This window comes from Camelus ferus, chromosome 1 (genome assembly GCF_009834535.1).
Source record: "Camelus ferus isolate YT-003-E chromosome 1, BCGSAC_Cfer_1.0, whole genome shotgun sequence".
Classification (NCBI taxonomy): Eukaryota; Metazoa; Chordata; class Mammalia; order Artiodactyla; family Camelidae; genus Camelus; species Camelus ferus.
In genome coordinates, this window is record NC_045696.1 from 102957953 (window position 1) to 102970412 (window position 12460).

The 12460-nt window shown below is 40.6% G+C and overlaps 1 protein-coding gene across 4 annotated transcripts in view; it reads right to left on the reverse strand.

Annotated features, from left to right (window-relative positions):
- PLS1 (plastin 1) overlaps window positions 1-12460 on the reverse strand; it is a 95295-nt gene that overhangs the window by 64791 nt on the left and 18044 nt on the right. Inside the window, exons 1-2 of one of the 4 annotated variants that reach the window (XM_032487130.1) lie at window positions 3399-3531; window positions 1133-1245 (exon numbers count right to left, since the gene is read on the reverse strand). The exons of 2 other annotated variants lie outside the window; for them this stretch is intronic. The gene's annotated coding sequence lies outside the window, so the exon portion shown is untranslated. Of the gene's footprint in view, window positions 1-1132; window positions 1246-3398; window positions 3532-12460 lie in introns of those variants that run through there. One more of the 4 variants, XM_006190547.3, reaches the window with a different exon arrangement.

The window sequence follows — 12460 nt, forward strand, 5'->3', positions numbered from 1 at the left end:
TAGCATTATATGTGGGGGTGAGTAAAAAGAGAAAGCAAGTATTTCAAACACGGGTCTGACAAAGATTTTCCTGAGGGGGTAAATGTTTACTCTGGGTGGGCCCTGAGAAGTAAGGACACTTAAAGGTGTGCTGTGGGTGTGACAGATACTTCTAAAATCTTGGCTTGGAAAGCAAATCCTAGTATGTGACTCATTTCTGAAAAGTATTCCTTATAGAAACAACTTCTAAGCAGTGTATTAGTAACTTATGGGGATGAGTTACTAGGGACATACCTGTCTTAAAAAAAAAATAGTAAACTAAATGGGAATCTCAGATAAAAACCTTAAAAATCATCTAGTTCAACCCCCTCTCTTTACAGATGAGAAAACTGAGGCCACACCCTTGGCTCCTCAGAAGACAAGAGTCACCAAGAATAATGGTCTCCACCAGAGTGCAGGAAGTAAATATTAGGAAGAAATATTAGGAAATGAAGTAAGATTCACAAATATTTAACATACATATTTTTCACTAGCATCCTAAATCTGTCCTTACAATGGACAATCTCATGTCACAAACAGTTTAAGGGATACCCCAGGAAAGGAGTGGACTTTCCACAAAGTAGGAGCTGGACAGAGCGACGTCACTCCTTTGATCACTGTCAGCACATCTGACAACCTGCCGTTTAGGATGCCTGGTTGAGGAGATAACAGACTGTACAACCAAGCAGATCTCAAGCGCATCTTTGCTAAATGGGCACGTAGCTTTAAATGATGCCTGCAAAGTAACTGGGTCTTGGAAATACACCGATCATATAAGCATAAGAAAATGGAGGAGCTGACACCTCTGCTCCTAGTATGTCTTCACCAGTTACTTTAAAAAATAAAACAGAGGCACATGTGACAAGCTGGACAAACAAATCAAAACTATCAAGCCTATGTAAAATACAGCTTCACACCGTCATTGACAGTAAACAGTGACCTGTGTATATGCTGTACCAAGAGATATTAGTTAAGGGTACTACAAAACCCTTCTAATTAACAAAACATTTTCTAATCACCTTATTCTTTCAAATTTATTTTTATATAGGCTCCAGTATCTATAACATATATATTAAGTAGCACTTGACTATAATAATAAATTAAAAATAGATACCTTGGAAGTGTTGAGTACACAAAACACACAAAGCTTTTTTACCGATGGGAGGACAATGAAAAAAACCTCAAGGCCACCGCTCCCAGGAGAAACAGCTCAGCTTCCCGGCTCAGCTGGAACAAGTAAAGGGATAAGTCTTTCCACTGTTTGCCACTTTGGTTAATGACAGCTTCTCTCTTATCCTAAAGGACTGGGAACTGGGTTGAAAACATTTGGAAGGAAAGAGAAAGAAGGAAACCTAAAAACCTTAATTCCAAAGAATACAGTCAGAGAAGGCCAGTATGGGGGAAGGTATAGCTGAAGTGATAAAGCACATGCTTTGTGCGCAGGAGGTCCTGGTTTCACTCCCCAGTACCTCCACTTAAAAATAAATAAATAAACCTAGTTACCTCCCTCCCCCTACCAAAAAAAATCTAAAAGAAAAGGCCAGTAAACTGGCTTTTTACAATTCTTAAAACAATTCAGGTCCAGCCACACTGCACGTTAGAGATTAAAATCAGCACTTAGAAGAAAAAACAAGCCCCCCAGGCGCTCAGTGGAATATATTCAGGAATTCAAGATGTATGCGCCTGCAGTGCACACCCAACCCCAAGTGCTTCTCCTTTCTCCACCAGTTCGGATTACTGGGGTCCTAAGCAATAGGGCCTTTCACAGCATTGACCGTAAGTCAGTGTGAACATTGACTTTTTAAATGGCTAGATAAGTCCTCGCCATTAGCAACATCTGTAGCTACACAAAGTAACATAATCAGGGTAATCAAATGTCATGCTTTGGGTGGTAAGCTGATCTAAACTGGGGATCATAGAGGAATGTTATCCCCCTCCTCTGCAAGAACACAATTGAGCTTGTGGCCCGTTCACTAGGAAAGGATTGGCACAGGGTACAGCCTTTGTTGGACTCTGGACATAATACAGGAAAGGGAATTCTGGCTCCTTTGAAGCAAGCCATTAAGGGTTTAAAAAAAAAAAAAGAATTATGTGGAATTTGTCCATGGTACTTATTTTCCAGAGTTAACCATTCATGATGTGTTCATTTCTCTATGAGCCACAGAGTAACTCTATGACGCCTCCAAATAAATGTAAACGGCTGACTGCTTCACAAAGCTGAGCAGATAAGCCTTCACTCTCTACTTAGCTTTGAGAGCTCAGGTCACTGCACAAAGGGAACACACTCAGCTTCTTAAAAGCTGGCCTCTTTTAAGAAAATTCAAGAGTCTTTCATTCTTTGGCAGTAAGATCTATGCAAATTGCCAGTGGTATCAGTATCCAAGTTTCCTCGACATGTATCATTTAAGACCTTCTCAGCTTTACATGGACTGCGAACTGTTCATTTTCTGCTTTACTAAGAAAAGAGCTCAGGGAAGGCAGCTACAGCTTCCAGGACTCTGTGGGGTAAAGACACGTGGTTCTTCAGCCAACTTTAGCAACCATTAAAAGTGCTCGCAGTGGAAGGCTACATGTTTATTTGTAAAGAATTCATAGGAAGCTCTTTCTGAAAGACTTCAGTTAGCCTCTGTCCCAATTCAATGAAACAGTGAAAAAAGCTTTTAAGCAGGAGTGCTATCTCTAGGTATATTGTGGTAATTTAAAAATGTAGAAAATAAAAAATAATGATAAAGAATTTATTTCCATTAAGATGTTTCCCTTGGACTCCAGATGGTCGCCTAGAATCACGCCACAGCCTTAGCACTGGCAATATCCTCTATACCACTTGTTTTCTGTACCTGTGGGATCCCTTTAGAAAAAAAGAGTTCTGCTTCTCCATGATTAAACTACAAACTGGAAGAGCTGTTTCGTCAGATTGAAAGGATCAGGCTTCGAAGCAATAGTACATATCCACTCTAGGTGACATAAAAAGACTATACTCAGTCACTGTAGCATTTTCCTAAAATTTTACATATATTTCTAAAGAGAAAATTAAAGCCAAAATGAAAATTATGAATTTAATTTTTTAATCTAACCCAGAATAAACCAAAACGGTCCTTTCTTACTTACCTAACAAGTATTGCTTAAGAAAGAGTTTTTAAAACAGAAAAATTAAGAGAATTAAAAATTATGTGACCCTCACGCCATGGTCACTATTTGCACTGATTATGAAAAGTCACCTAGAATCCTAAAGCAAGAATGCGCTAAAACAAACACCACCCGCCGCCCCCGGGAAACATGAGGGGATTTATCTCAATTTAACAATCTTTTTTTTTTTTTAAAAGCAGCTCTAGAATCTGAGGCTGTATTATTGCTATTAACGTAAGGAAAATTGTGCATACCTGTTTCAGCAGGTGTTATCACCTAAGATTTGGAGGTCCAAAAAAACAATTCGGGAGATTCAAAATTCAGTCTCTCTAAACTGTATCTGTCCTCAAATAATCTGCCAAAGTCAGTGTTTGACCAAAGAAAACGAGCAACTAACTCCACGCTTAAGTCTTGTGCCTACTACCACAGATTTTAATCTCAAAAAGAACTTGGTCTCAGGTAGAAAGGCCAATTTGCAATGGGTGTGGTTTGGAACTATAAAAAAAAAAAATCAGGAGGCAAAAATGTAGATGTCATCACTTTATCTGTTTGATTATGACTGTAGTGCTTAAAATACACTTTTATTCACTTGATATATATACCAGGATATTCACCCTTTAGATTCCACTCAAGCAGGTCTTTTTCTTATGGAATGAGACTCCCTGTCCTATGAGGTCTTATGTTAATTTTATAAATATTCTTTTGCCACTTTAATTTTGAAATGGCAATTTCTTTTTCACCATGTGAAAAAACATTAAGCAATTACATATACATGGCGATTCCTAAAAAGATTAGGAAATTGTGTTAAACTTAAAAAAATAAAAACAACAAAAACCCTATACCTTACTGAATTTTTTTTTATAGTCACTGGACTAATTTCAGTCAAATGTACAAAACCACCTTTGAATAGTCACTAGAAACATATAGAATTATACAGCCTTAAAGCTAGAAAGTGCTCTCAAGGGTTATAGTCCAATTCTACTTCTTCAGCGAGGTAAGGATCACTTATAAAGTCTATAATTTACTTTCACCAAAGGGTTAGTTCTCTGAAGAGGAAGTCTGAAACACTTTTTATGATGGTTCTATAAAAGTGAGGAATGGCTATTATAAATCTGCTTCCTAAAGCGAAAGAAAAAGTTAAGGGTTCATTATGTCACAAGCCAGTTTTAAAAAGAAAGTATGTACTGTATAATTCCATTTATATGAGATTCTAGAAAATGCAAACTAACCCACGGTAACAGAAGGTAGATCGATGGTTGCCTAGAATGGGGCAGAAGGAAGGACAAGAGTGATGAAAATGTTCTGCATCTTGATTGTGGGGATGACTGTATATACTGTCAAGATATATCCACTTTAAATGGCTACAGCCTATTAGACCTAACTTATACCTCAATGATGGTTAAAAGCACATTGGTTCAATCCCCAGTACCTCCATTAATAAACAAACAAACAAACAAACCTAATTACCTCCCCCTCAAACAAGAAAAAGAAACTTCCCATACCATTAAGCATTTTTTGGAAACATGCCTTTCATGCTTCATAATGGTCCACCTTATTATGACTTTACCATGACTTATTTACGCACTCGTTGGTAAGGTGGTTTCCAATGTTTCACACTGAGAAACAATGTTTTGACATCCTTTAACACAGAGAATAAAGAGGGGATGAAGTTGTACCCTGAATCCAAGTTCTCTAACATTTTATACACTACATTTTGCTACAATTTCACTTTCCACTCTGCCAGGAAGGTGGGCTAGACAATTAAAATAAGCAGCATAGCGGCTGCCACCTTTGCTGACAATAGTTTTTTTTCCCAAATACCTACTATGACCCTCAACCAAAATTCCAGTGAAAATATACTAATTTGATATCAATAAAAACTGTGTAGAAACTGATGTGGAGTCATTGATCAGGGCCAAGTGCATGGTGTAGTTTTAACAGCTTGTGAATATCAAGGCAAAAGGACTGTCTGAACACTTAAAAATAGTCAATAAATACTGAGAAATAATCTGATTCAAAGTTGCTTATATAACTCAAATTATTTGATAAAACAAAAGTATTTAGAAAAGAATTTACTGTTACATGTTTAAATGAAACTTTGGGGCAGGGGTGACATTTTAAAAATCTCTGTAAACCCACATATCCCTCCTTAGGAATTTGTTTAAAAGTATTTTCATGATAATCGTAAGAATTTTTTCTGTATCTTACAAATAGTCCATTTCTCAACCTTCTAAAACATCAGGACAGTGACTACCCTTGAGAGTAGTAACCACTGGAAGGAAGCAGGAGGATTTCTGGGGGTGCTGGTAATAATTCTGGTTTCTTGATACAGATGCTTATTTCATGGGTATATCATTTTATAAAAATTCATCAACTTATACACTTACAATATGTACATTTTCCTGCAAGTATACTATACATCAATTGAATATTCAAAAACAGACCAAAAAAAAGTCTGTTCCTTTACCCCCAATATACTGCTAGGTGATCTGACAGAATATGAATTAATATGTTTATTAAAAGAGGATTGGAAACCTCATCTCTAACAATCCCAGTTTTCCTCACTTAAATTAGACATTCCTAGCATTGCTCTTTTTGCCAATGACACTCTAAGGAAACAATAAATACATATATATTGCAGAATTTTGGTGTGTACGTAATAGAATCACAATCACTCAAATTTAGTACTTCAAATTGGAAACGAGCAGAACTCTGTGTGCCCCACCAAGTACAAATGCCCCTGTAAGTCCCCTGCCTCTTGTTTGTAGAAAAGCTGAAGTCTCCCAGGCCTCCCAGAGTCACAATAGAGCAGGCTCAAGTGGTTAATGATTAGGACTGTAGAGTCGCAGACTCAGTGTCTGATGACAGAATGGGATCACCACTACTGCTCATAATAATCTACATCTTTATGGGCATTAGAGTAATTGTAGCTTGCTCTGCCCAGGTATGTGAGCAGGCAACTAAAACTGTCAGCACAGCGATGCTACAGATCTATGTCGACATCTTCCATCTGCAAATACAGCACCTTGTGTCAGCATGAAGAAGTTACAGAAGATGGACCTTCACCTCTAATCCCATAGAAATGGAATGATGTCTGACAGTGGGGATTTGTAACCAGCTCATTTGCCCCTGTCTCTGTTCGTTCATCTGTTTTCCTCAGATCTTAAACATAAAGATGAGATCACTAGACAACATTTAGCCTGACTTCTGACTTCTGCTCTACTGAATGTACACAATGCCTTGCCTAACCTGTCGATTCTTTCCCTGGTTTAGAAGGAGTAAGAATGAAGAATTACGTAACTAAAGAATGACCAACTCTCTACCCTAACTGTGCCTTAGTAAGTCTGCAGGTTTACCATGAAGGTGCGGGCAGACCATGCAGGCAAGAGAACAAAGGAAGATTAGGAGAAGTCAGCAAGTCTGCACACAATGCAAAAATGACAAAGAATCTGACCTCCTATCTTAATGATTAACTGAGATTTTTACCCCCATTTTTCTCTTTAAAAATTGTCATGGCTGAGCAGAATCTTCAGAGATGGTCTCTGGACATGAGTCCACCTTCTCCCTATATTGCCAGCTTTTCTGAAAAAAGTAACTTTCCTTTCCACTGACACCTGCCTCTCGATTATTGGCTTTTGAGCAATGAGCAGCCAAACCTGAATTTGGTAATAAAATCAATTCAATATGTAGTTTTGAGTACCAGCTATGCCCAAGATGCTACAGGGGCTTCTTTAATGTTGTACAGCCTTATGGAGGCAGATCCTAGAGAAGAACTCAAAAAGAGACTTCAAAAGACCAGGAGATGGCATGGATTCTTTTTATCATTTTAATTCAGTGTCTAGAAAAATGAGTAGATACCATACCTTCTAGCACGTTGGAAAATGTTTCCCAGAATGAGTAGGTGTCAAAGTTGGTCATAAATATGTATTATTATAGATAAATGGGCAGAAAGCTAGAAGGGCAGACCAGGAAGTCGAAAGGGTGCAAACAAAGTTGTAGAAGCATAAGAGCAGGTGGCACATGATAACTACAGGAAAGCAAATATTCTGGCTGAAGGAGGGTGCCTATTTCCTATCATCTTTTTTTTTCTGAATCTAAATTACCAGAGAAGCAGGCACAATGTGAATTACCTCCCTTTGCAACACATAGAGGTAAGTGTCGCTGCAGCTCTGCTTGACTGTACAAAAGTCCTGAGACATCCTTTCCAAAACTTCTTGTTTTGGAATCTGGCCTTGAGATGATCTCAACTGAGAAAACTATCCAGTTGAGTCCCATTTTCTCATGCACATCAACGTTAAATGCCTGAAGGCCCCCTGGCAGTGATAACCACTGCCGTCTTATTTGTCAACAAAGGCAGACAATGAGTCTGTGACAGGCAGAATAATTCCCCCAAGTGGCCCATGCCCTGATCCCCAGAACCTGTGAAGTTGCAACCTTTCATGGCAAAAGGGAATCTGCAGATGCGATTAAGGATGCGTATGGGCCTTGGGAATAGGGTAGATTATCCCCAGTTATCTAGACAGGTCCAATCTCATCACCTGTGTCCTTAAGAGCAGAGAACCCTGCCCTGCTGGGTGGGAGAGATGAAACAGAAAGAGGAGAGACGTGAAAGCGTGAGAGGGACTGTTGCTGGCTTTGAAGATGGAGGGAGAGGTCATGAGCCGAAGAATGCAGCCCTGCTGACACGGTATTTTAGCCCAGTGAGACCCAGGGGGCATCTAGAATCTGGGAATGGCCTTCAGCTTACACTCAGGAAGAAAACGGGGCTCTCAGGCCCACCACCTCAAGGATCAGAATTCTGCCAACACCCCCAATGAGGATTCTCCCCTAGGGCTTCCAGAAAGGAACACAGCCCTGCTGACACCTTGTTTTAGCCCAGTGAGACCCATATGGGACCTCTGACCCACAAAATCGTCAGATACTAAATTTGTGGTATTTTGTTATGGGAGCCACAGAAAAATAATAAAAGCTTAGACAGTTTTACTCCAGACAGGGTGTTCTTCTCACCTTGGCCTTGGATTTGCCCACAAGAGAGAACAGTTACCCTTCGGGAGAAGCAAAGAGGGAAGACGAGTATATCTGGCGGAAGAGGCCAATGTTAGCTTTACAATTTTGCTTAAATAAATTTTCCCTCCAAGAGAATATATGTACATACACACTAGAAGTCAAATATTCAGTCTGCTATTCAAATAGAAGCTTAAAAAGAAAAATATGACAAAAATTAAAATATTCAAGATTTTGCCAATAATGATGAACAGAAGTGCCTTTGTCTTAACCATACCTGGTAGGCTGGGGCCGGGGGATCACTGCAGTAGACATTAAATGCTACCCAGCAATGAGGTGTGGTGTTCTCACTGGTAGTCACAGGAGCAACCCCTGGAGCTTAAATAATGCAGATCCCTGGATCTCATCCTCCAAGGTTCTCAGTCTCATTCAGAAGGGTGGGGCCCAGGAATCTGAACAGGATCGGAATGAAGAATTTCTGAATTCTGTCCCCTAACGAATGACTAACATTGCTGAACCATTCTCCACTTCTTCCACCAACCACTGGAGACTTCTGCTGGTCTCACCAAGATCCAAAAGGCAGTTCTTGTCAGGAGTTAGCCCAGGGGCTAGCCCATCTAGGAGACAAGATAGTTAAGGGTACAGCTTTGATATAAACAAACCTGGATTTGATTCTGCTCCTGCCTCTTAATGAGGGAATGCTTGGGGCAAGTCACTCAAGTTCTCTGTACCAGTTTCCTCATTTGCATAAAAGGAATGGAAGACCTACCTGCCCACAGGGCTGTTATGACAGATTGAGCACAGTTCTTGGAACACAGTAACTATTCAGCTATTGTGATTGTAACATGACCCTAATTCCATTTCTGGATGAAGTTAAAGCAAAATATTTATGAACAGAGGTAGTTTGAATCCTTTTCATCCCTGTAACAGTGTCAGGAAAGATTAAATATTTAATGGAAACAAGCTTCTACTCCAGACTGCATGGAATTGAGCGTGTTTACAAGAGGCTGTGTTGAGGGGGGAAAAATAAAGGGAACCATAATAAAATAAAGAAAACCATAATACAACAAAGAGAATCCATATTTGTTGAGGTTATATATACCTAAGGAAGCATGATTTTCTAACAAACCTCTAGAAAGGTTACCTGAAGCAAAAGATGTTTTTCCCAAGCACAAGCATTTAGGAAATTTACCTCTTTTCTCACCTTAGAACATGAAATGCCAACTAAATGGATTGTTGAGACAACTCCTTGCCATCACTAAGTATTTCAGTCGCTGAGCCAGCCTCCATTCTGATTTGAAGACTGAGAGTGAAACTGAATTTCCTGCTCAAGGTTACAAAGCAAGATAAATAATCTCAACCTCCGGGTGAATATGAGGGACATAAATTATCACGTCGCTGAAAACTACACATGATTCAATCACATGAAAATGAACAGATGCAAACAGGAAGGCAACAGCACAGCACTGCTGAGTCCATGCTGATGACATCTATCACAGTCAAATGGCCTGGAATTGGGGGTCACAACTAGAAAAACGAATCAGAGACTAAGAACTTAATTAAGAAAATACAAAATAAATGACAAACAAGGTCCTACTATGTAGCACAGGGAACTATATTCAATAGTGTATAGTAACCTATAATGAAAAAGGATACATGTATATGTATGACTGAATCACTATGCTGTACACCAGAAACTAACACAACATTGTAAGTCAACGGTACATCAATAAAAAGTAAATAAATTAAAACAAAATAAATGATAAATTAACCGTAAAAGATGATGTTGAAAGAAATATAATACCTATTCTTTATTTTCCTCTTGTATCTTTTAGTGCTCTCTGCTTTCCTTTTTCTCTTTTATCCTTTATAGAAAAGGTGGGGGTGGGGGTGGGAATAGCTCAGTGGTAGAGTGCCTGCTTAGCACGCACAAGGTCCTGGGTTCAATCCCTAGTACCTCCGTTAACAAAAAAAAAAGTTTAAAAAAAAAAAGGAAAAAAGGTAGGAAACATTAACAGATGAGAAAAGGGCATCTGAAGAAAATCTTTATGTCTGCACCTGCTGGTCCTTCTCAGACTACTGTCCTCTACACGAGGGGAGGCACGATTTGATTATCTGGTGGGGAGACCCATTCAGGGAATCTTTGCTTCCAGGAGGCCCTATTGTTAAAGCAGCACTCTGGCCTCTTTCTCTGCATTCCCTTCTCACTCTCCTCTGAACAAGGGTAACTGATTCATCTCACTCGTGAGAGAGTAAGTGTTTTGGGTCCACTGAACCTCCTTTCTCCACTGCAGTGATTCTCAAACTTTAACTGCAGCAGAATCCTAGGGCTCATTAACACATAGACTCTTGGGCCCCACTCCCCAGAGGCTCTGACTCAGTTCACCTAGGTTGGAGACCACAAATGTGCATTTCAAACAACTGCAGAGGTCATGCTGGTGCTGCTTGCCTGAGAGGCACCATCTGAGAACCACTGCTCAAGTGGGTGGGGCTAAAATGCTCCACATCGCTGTCCTCACGCGGCCTGCCCTTTCCCTCTTCGGCAGCAGCTTGTCCCCAGGATGCACACTGTCCTCTGCCTCCAAATGGTAAGCAACCCAGAGGCAACTGTCCAGCACTTCTGCCTGGGATGGGGTAGGTAGAAGTTAAAATTCTGGGAGGAAAGGAATGAGGAAGACCGTTTGGCCACACATCTAGCCTGCAATCCTGACCCAGCTCCACGAGGAATAAAGTTGGTATTTGGAGCTCTATGTAAGAGGCCTCTATAGATTTCTCAATCAGTTCAGAGAATAAAGAGAAGAAGAGTATGAACTATCAGCCTCCTCAATCTAAGAGCATCCAGCCTAACAATCATGGGAATGACAGGGAATGTGACTAAGAATTCCAAAGGCCTCATTCTGGAAGCAGAGTGACCCTGTCTTGTCTAAGCCATAATGCTGGAGCCATACAGCATCAACTGTGCATAATGAATAATGTTCCTGCTCCTGGAACACGGAGTTGCCACCAAAGTGGTGTAAGTGGAGAGAAGAAGATACAGAGCCTCCAGGAAATTCAGCCTAGATTACTTCTCTAGGTCAGTCACCAATAAATGTTCGGACCAGGCTGGCTAACTCAACAGCTCCATCCCCACCCACAGCAAAGCCCTCAGGCTGTTCCTCAGCACCTCAGGCACCTCTTGGCCACCACTTCCAGCTCTGCTTTGCATCCCTGGGCCTGGCAGCTCTGCTCCAGTGCCACGTTCTGCCCACCTACCCAGATCCTGCAGAGATGCGTTTGTGTCTCAATTCTCAGATGGTGCCCTGACTTCTTCCAACCCTGCAGTGTAGCCAGCGCTGCCCCACATCAGCTCAGCCCCACTCAGCTCCTGGGATCCCCATCTGGACTCAACATCGCCAGCCCCTCCTCCTTTAGGAAGGAAATCGGGACAGCAGAAGGTTTTCCTTAAGAGCAGAAAAATTACAAAACAACCTCATCAGCCAAAAAGAAGAGAGAATAGGGTGAAATCCATGCGGGTCTTACATTCTGTGGCCTCCAGACTCCTGGGGCACCCATCTCAGGGCTCTGGTAAATTCTTCCTCACCAAACTAAGGGCCCCCTCTGGCTGCCAAAGGGACAAAATAGTACCATGGGCCAAATCCTGCCTGGACACATGCCCTCTGTGGCTCATTCGGTGTTTTCTAAATTTTGGAGCTAATATGTAAAAATGAGGAGATTCACATAAAATTCAGGTTTCTATTTTCTCTTTTCAAATCAGAATCTCATTTTTACATACCTGCTCCAAAATTTAAAATTTAATTGCTCAGCAATCCTGAGCCCATATTTCCACATGATGACACTGGGCTAGGCCAATGACAGTTGTGCTTTTCAGGTAAGGGGTAAACATTCAAGTTGCCCACAATCCTTACGGTCCCCTACCCTCCCAGTTCTCCCAAGGGCCTTTCTTCCACAGAGCATATGTGAACCGACAGTGGCTAAGCACAAGCTCTGCCACTGTGAATTTTCTCAGATATCCCTAAATTCAAATTAGAGTATGGAGGGGAGGGGAGAGTATAGCTCAGTGGTAGAGTGTGTGCTAAGCATGCAAGAAGTCCAGGGTTCAATTCCCAGTACCTCCAATTAAAAATAAATATATAAATATACCTAATTACCCCACCCAACAAAGAAAAATACAAATTAGAGGATTGTGATCTTGAAAGAAAGAAATATATGTGTGTTTTTTTTTCTCTTCAGCAAGTGGTGGCTTCCATTCTGAGTCATGAAGAGAGGAGAAGAGAGGTGACGAGAGAATAAAGGAACTCAAACTAAAAAGGCC